This window comes from Emydura macquarii, unplaced genomic scaffold, assembly GCF_026122565.2.
Source record: "Emydura macquarii macquarii isolate MOO-44397 ecotype Brisbane River unplaced genomic scaffold, CSIRO-AGI_Emac_v2 contig_1253, whole genome shotgun sequence".
Taxonomy (NCBI): domain Eukaryota; kingdom Metazoa; phylum Chordata; order Testudines; family Chelidae; genus Emydura; species Emydura macquarii.
This window is the reverse complement of record NW_027131390.1, coordinates 14,826,508-14,834,237: the sequence shown is the minus strand read 5'-3', so window position 1 is coordinate 14,834,237 and position 7,730 is coordinate 14,826,508. Positions and strand designations below refer to the sequence as shown.

The following is a 7,730-nucleotide window of genomic DNA, read 5'->3' as shown; positions in this document are numbered from 1 at the left end:
AGAAAGTAGTTTGAACAGGAGTGCATCTTGACTTCCAAGCAATGAAAATAAGAACACCTACTATACAGTGCTAATACAGAAAATAATAACAAGAAAGACATCACAATTTAATTGCTTTTATCAGTGAAATTATTTTGCTTACTTTTCTGCTAACAGAACTATCCTAAACCTTTTCTTGCTGCATTTTCCTAGCAATGCTGCTGGCTTTTTTCTGCAGTGATTAATAAAAGCCATCCTTGTCGTTCATGGAAGACCAGAACAACAAAATGAGGCTGTTACTGTCTGAGAAATAATTTTGCAATGGATAAAAGGTGAGGGTGTTTTTTTGTCAGTAGATACTCCTGTAGGGATTTTTTATCATCTGTAAAACGCTGCATCTGCGACCTTTATGAGTGTTTTATCAATAACAAAGAACTGAATAATTTCACCATTTTTATAAGCCACTCATCTATATTTAAACAGTATTGAAAGAGACTCTACTGAGAGCATTGGAGTCAAGTTGCAGACTTTAGGTGTTGTCTCTTATGGCTATATCATAACTTAGTTGCTGTATTTTGTTTAACACTCAAAATGCAGCATATGTATTTAACACATCACCAGTTTATTCAGTTATACTTGGATTTACAGTTATTATATTGCTGGTGTTTTTATGCCCATAGTAGTTGATGTAATGATAATATTCATGCTGGCTGTCTCAAGATACAGTATATAATCAGATAAAGAAACAGGGAGGCAGAGTGATGTTGGGGTAAAGCAGGAAACTGGGATTCAAGTCATGTGCATTGATTTACTGTAACTTCATGTCAGAGTATGGAATAATCTCTAAGATTCACTTTCACTGAGTTTTCCCAACTTTTCAGGGATGGGGGTGAGTTTGTTCCCTCCCCTGGAATAAAGAATAGGATATGCCTCTGTTATACTGTCTGGAGTAACTCGGGAATATGGGTGCCTACCTCAGGGCAGACTGCCACAAACTAGGACAAAACCCTCAAATTTCTTGTGTATTCTATAATAAGATTTCGCCAACCAATTACCAAAGTGTGAATTCCTCAAACACTCTAATGGCCTTGACATGGAGTCACAGACAGTCTCCTTGGGCATTGCAGTCTATCTTGCCACCCAAGTGAGCTTGTCTTTGTGATAGATGGCCCCTTATGCCAAAAATCACATCAATATTCAGATTATTTCCAGTTTCATAGACTAACATCAGAAGGGACCAATATGATCATCTAGTCTGACCTCCTGCATGATGCAGACCACAGAACTTCACCCACCCACTCCTGTAATTAATAACTCAGTAATAGGTTAGAGGTTTAAGTACTCAAATCATGGTTTAAAGACTTTAAGGTACGGAGAATCCACCAGCAAGTGAGCTGTGCCCCATGCTACAGAGGAAGGCGAAAGCCCCCAAAGCCTGAAGGACCAGTCACTTACCTCTGGTCAAATGTACTGCAGTTCTTGACCAAAGATAAAGATTGTAGCAAATCCTATAATAAACTATCTAAAGATATGTTAACTAGGCAAAAGAAACAGGCGAGTTATTTACAAAGTTAAAGCAGGTAAACATGCACACAAGATAGTCTAAGGTTACAAAAGATGATAGTAGTTGCTATAATATGCAAGCTTTCTATGTCCTTAAGGGCTAATCCAAGCAAAACAGCTGAGGACCCCTTGTTTATGCTTAGAAATAGTCATCCCTCAGAGTTCAAGCAGCATAGGGATACAGAGTTCAAGCAGCATAAGGATACAATTTCTCTTTAACAGGGATTTTTATTCCCTTCCCCCAGTTTTCAAACTGATGGGATGAGTACTTGTGCATGCCTACATAGGTCCTGGGGGAGCAATCAACCAAGTTTTTCATCCAAATGGCTTGTCAGACAGCTGTAGACCTTCTTTTGTTGCAGAAAAGATAACACCTCTTGTGATAAACTAGTATTTCACACTTGGTAATGCTTCTTCCTTGACAATGGGGGTTTTACAGCCTTAGCACACATTTTTTTAGTTACAAAGCTAACATTTAAATATTATCTTATAATATGGGAGACGTATTATAAACAGGATTAATACGTGCAGCATTCTACAAGTGTTCATAAAATCTAAACACATTCTTATAACTCTAATCTATTTACACAATACTAACATACTAGTATCCAGCTATGCATTTGTCAGTGTTTTGTGATGCCCAATGGCCTTGTCGTGAGCTGGCATCTGGTCTGCCAGCGACACAGCCTCCTCCAAAATCCATATCTCCCAGGAAGCACAAAGGAGTATACAACCCCTCTTTGGGAACAACTCTGCCTAATATATTAATCTTAGCATTTATATAGCATTTTGCATTCTAAAGTGCTTTACAGACCTAACACAGAGATCTCTTTACCCATTGAAACCACAGGATCATTTTAGGTAGGCAGAAGGTAATTAAAAGTGGGATTTGGCCACGATGTGCAGTGTATACCCCTATACTTAACAAAAATCATGGCAATTTGGTAATGATTCAGGAATTACTCAATTCACTTAAAATAGAGCCTGCAGCGGCATATCACCACAGCACATTGTCAGAGAGATTTAGCTATTAGTGACTCATGATGAAGAGTGCCACCTTCCTAATCAGGGAGTTTGGGTTTGCTTTGAATTTCCTACATCTACCTAAAATATCGAGCAATTTACAATCTCCACATTTGGATTGACTTTGAGGGGTTTTGATAACAACCATCTCTCCAGTCCTTGCAGGGACACTGAGCGCACACAGCTGCAGAGCTAATTTATATCAATAAAGATTCATGAAGGGAGGGGTCACTCAGTTTTTGGGCTGATGAAAAGGAATGCTAAGAGTGCAGGTGATAAATTAGTAAGGCATAAATACCACGTCCTCAAGGTACCCTTTCCCAACAAAGACCTACCTAGATTTCTCTTGGGGGCATTCTGAAGCCTTACAACTGGATGCAGGCTCAAGGTTTTGGCAAAAGACAATGAAGCAATCATTGTAGAGCACAACTGTATTTACAAAAGAGAGAAAATGCTGATAGGAAAGAGGGTTTAACACCTCAGGTGTCTATGAGGAATTCTCTGCCAGCTGAAATCCAAGAAAATTTCCTGGCAAGGGCAGCCAATTTACAGTTTTTGAAAAAAGAACTTGACCACTAATGAATGTGTTTTGAAAGTCAAAAATGTGAGTTTGTGTGGAGGGAGGAGTATACTGAAAGAATAATTAAAAGACTATTTGTATTATTAATAATCTGATTAAACAAAAATGAAAACTCAAATAGTTTCTAATTTTAAGATTAATTACACTGGGTTACTTAATTATCTGGCATTGAATAAACCTGCACGAATGACTTCCTTTTTGAAACTTTTATCAGAGGCAAAGCTGGAGTCTCATTAATGGACTGGATAGCTACATCCTTTCTAATTCAGACTTAAGAGTGGTGACATTCAGAAATTTCACAAGCATTATCATGAACCCATGAGAAGCCTGTTGTACTTAGTGCTACCACCACTTTGTCCCATATAGGCTGCAATATTTAAGGGTAAATCTTGTAGGTATGATGACAGGTATTAATGAAGCAAGTGTGTGGAGATACTACTAAAATAAACTTCCATGGATTCAATTTTGATGTGTCCTAGCTGAGATGAAAGCTAAATTTCATCCCACTGAATCTTTTATTGGCTTAATTTAGTCACATTTATTTTTTTCTAATTGTTGGGTGAATTGGGTGACTCTGCTCTACATTTGAAAATGTAGGTGCCCAAAAGTTAATAAGTCAATAGGTCAAGACCAAACTAAAAAATGGCTTGACTTTCACCTGAACGACAGTCAGATACAGAAGCTATTGTGCAGAAAAATGAAGGGAGCCAAGGGGGAGTCAAAAAGATCTTTCCCCAAAATATAGGGAGGAACCCCTTCTAATGTGTTGCATGTGGGAAACTGGGGCCCATATTGACTGTGTCTATAGGGAGCATGTAGTTGGCTGACATCCGTGTCCAGAAGAGTATTAGGGAGACAGTTTAGCCTGTGGTCTATGCTGTTCTTGTAGTTCCTAAGAAAGCCAAACCCAGGAAAAGGGTGAGCTTGGATGATAACCCAGGCCCTGTCCGCTTTGTTGAGAACAGGATAGGACTCAGCCCATTCACTAACTACTAAATACATTTCTGGTATGTTATCTAAGATAGTGATTATGGCCATTATGATATATGCATGGTTTCTTCAGCTCAAATATTTTGAAACATTTATGTGAGCGCTGAGACTTATGTGGCTGAACAAATCACTAGGCAGTGTATCTTTTTTAATGTGCTATCTAAATGTGATTTAAGAAACTGGGAAGTGGATTCCTTCTCCTTAATTGAGCTTTTAAGTCTGAAAAATATTGAAGTGAGCACATGAGGATGACTGTCATAGCTTAGTTAGAAGCTTGCTCTCTTACCACATGGATAACTCAGGTTGTACAAACCAGTGGGGATGGGGGAGTCTCCTATCTTGAGCCAGCACTAGAGGAAACCTTAAAGTTGAATGATTTTTATGAACAAGGCTAAAGCAGTCTATTTTTCAATCCATGGCAAACATAACATGGCTGGTTCAATGTGGTAAATTTTTTTTAAATTTCCATTTGAAAGATTGATTGTATTTAATTTTAGATAAATGAGTCTTATCTAGTGATTTCATTAGCACAAAACTAAGCATAGTCTTTTTTTTTTTTTTTTAAAGAACCTCAGTAGAATAACAAATACTTCACATAGTTCTGTTCAAATGACATTTTTTCACTTTCCCTCTTTTATATGTATGTCATATTATATTTTATATTGCTATTTTTGTCCTTTTCTGTTTCTAAGGAGAAGAACATTATGAGTGCAACAGACAGAACATTAATCAATATAAATTTGCTGCCACCCACTAAGCACTTGTAGTGAATTATAATGTTTTACATACAATATTAAGTTAGGGGTACCAAAATTATATTGAAGAGGCTCATTGCTAATGTTTGAATTTAACAACCTGGGTCTAAGACTGCAGTGATGGCCAGATGCAAATATTATCAGAGTCTATGCTTTCAGTTGGTAAATCCCTAGCATAAGAGGCTTTTAAGAAAAATATTAAGAACAAAATTCAATAAAAAGGTAATTTTCAGGGAAATGATGATTGCCTAAGGAGTAAAGCTGCTTTCCTCTGCCATCTTTGTGAGGTAGAAGGAAAAATTATGTCCTGTCAAGTAAACATTCTCTCAAAAATTTTCAAGGTTGTTGATTCAGTGATGAACTAGCCAGTTTGGAAAAAAAAAAAAAAATAAGACGACTCTGCCTCCCCATGAACCTTCACACAAAACTCGGTCTGAACCTAAACCAAATCTACTGTGAAGTGACAAAGTGCCAGTTAACATTTTCCCCATAATTTTTTAAGGACCTCAGTATTCCCAGGTTCTAGTCAGGTCCAGAAACAAATGAGCCAAAAATACCATGAAACAAGCTGTTCCTATTATATTTCCAGGCTGTCTTGAACAAAATTGTTGCTTAAATTTTACATTTAAGAATTCCGAATCAGCATTAGGAAAGAAACTGAATTTTTGGGAGTGTGTAACTGTTTACCCAACAATACAATGTGAAGAAACCATACAAGGATGGGTCCCATAACCATGTTTACTAAATATACACAAACTTAGCTACATCCATACTGCTGCTCTGATTGGTTTCAGGCAGCTTCTAAAAATCATATAACATGGTGAGCAACCCTAGAAGGCTCATAAGCTGTTTGTAGGGCTGCCCCCCTATCCTCTTACTGTAACCAGCGCGAGCTTTCAAACCTTTTAGATGTTTGCTTATAACTAGTGCAAGGCCAATGTTGCAAAGAATGTGACGCACGTATTCATTCCAAATTCTAAATGGACTTCTTCAGCCAGGCTGGTGCCCCTTTGTGTTCACTTTCCACCAAGAGTCATGTGACTGAGTTTTATTGACACTGATATTCCGAGGAAACTAATTTCAAAAATCACATGAGTGAGCATTCATTGAAATATATGCGAGAACATCATTTTTCCAGGTGGGTGGGTAGGGGTGTGTGTGCATGGCCTATGCACACACAGAATGATGGTCTTGAATCCTGCTCACCCTACTCATGGTTAGTGTATGTGACCCTCATCCTTACTCCTAAATTCCTTTATTGTTTATTCTTATATTTGTTATGCCTTGTCTTAAATTAAATTGTAAGCTCTTTGTGATGGGAACTATTTGCAAATCTGTACAGCACCTAGAACAATCGGGCACTGATTCTGATGGGGCCTGTGGGCTTAACTGTAATATAAATAATACAATTAAACAGGGAGTGATTGTGCATTCAACAAGTCAGGGAATATAAATATCATCATGTGACTTACAAAAGATATTATAAGTAGCTCAGTTCAAATAATTAACTCCTGTGATCTCTTCATAAAGCTTCAAAAAAATCACAAAAGAAGTTAATCAAATTTCAAACAAGTTCAAGGAGCTAGTCTTGAAGCCTCCTAAAGAAGGGGAGGCCCTAGCTACAAAGACAGGAGCTTTTCATAATATTCTGTTGGCAGTAGAGTGCAAACAAGGCAGAAACTGAGGAATTTTAGATATGTCAGAAATGGAAAAGTCAAAGAGTGACTCCCAATCTGATTTAATGCTTTAATTGATACAAGTGATTTTTTGTTCTCACTTGTCAAAGTTGCAAAATACATTGATGTGGACACAGCAGCAAAATGAGGACAGACACTTGTCTGGAATTAAGCAGCATGCTGCAACTTTTATTAAACTTTAACACAAGAGGGGGGCACTACCTGCCTATCACCCATACTCTCCTATACCAGGCATTTAACTGGGTCCAGTGCAGGGTTTACAGGGCTCCTTTCTATGTAACACAAAACGTGGGCTAGGGTCTTCTCAGCCTACCCCCCAGGATTCAGCTCTCTCTGAGTTCTAGCAGGTGCAGCAGGGTAGGAACCTGGAACTGTGAAGGCCACCAGGTCTGTCCTCGGCCCATGAAGCCCACTCTCTCTCACCCTCTCACATGAGCCCAAGGCCCGTAACCAAAATCCCATGTCTTTTACCTCTGGGAACTGATCATTTAATTCTTCTAACCACATTAGAAACCGGCTGCAAGTTGTGACGAGTAAACAACACCTCCCCTGTACCTCAGTTAGCTGCCATGCGCATTCCAACTTAACCCACTGTGTCTTGCAGGTGCTGTGAGGAAAGCAAAGAACTCCCTGCTCCACCACCAGTTGGCCCATGATTGAAAAAAATCCTTCCTCTACCCCAAAACAGGCCATTGTCTATACCTGCAGCATCTGTCAGGCCTGGTTCCCATTCCTAGATCAGGTGGGCAGGGTGGGCTTCTGGAATAGAGCCCAAAGAGGCTCCACATGGCCCCTGCACTGGGCTAAATCCTGGAAGCAGGGAAATGCTGGCCAATCAGCACTCTGCTCCCCCAGCTGGCCAATGGCTGCCAGAGACTTCGAATGGAGGACCCACCTATTGTTCCTTGGGAAGCGTCTCTCTCCCTTGCTGCTGGAACTGTTCCCCTTTCACCACCAGCCCTATCAGTTTCCCCCACCCATTGATGCAGGTGGGTGGCATTTTAAAACCATTTTGTAGGGGGAACTGTCTTATCTTTCTTTCACAATTAATCATAGCTAATAAGTAAAAGTTGCCAAATGCAGTACTGGAACAGTTAAGAGTTGTACTAATCACTATTGCTGGTCAAATTGCTGAACAGCAAA

The 7,730-nt window shown here is 39.1% G+C and overlaps 1 long non-coding RNA gene across 1 annotated transcript; it reads left to right on the top strand.

Annotated features, from left to right (window-relative positions):
• The first annotated feature begins 208 nt into the window (after nucleotides 1-208).
• On the top strand, nucleotides 209-7,489 carry LOC137153129 (uncharacterized). Its single transcript, XR_010919708.1, has 2 exons — nucleotides 209-311; nucleotides 7,192-7,489. It is a non-coding gene; the product is annotated as an uncharacterized lncRNA (long non-coding RNA).
• The last annotated feature ends 241 nt before the right edge of the window (nucleotides 7,490-7,730 follow it).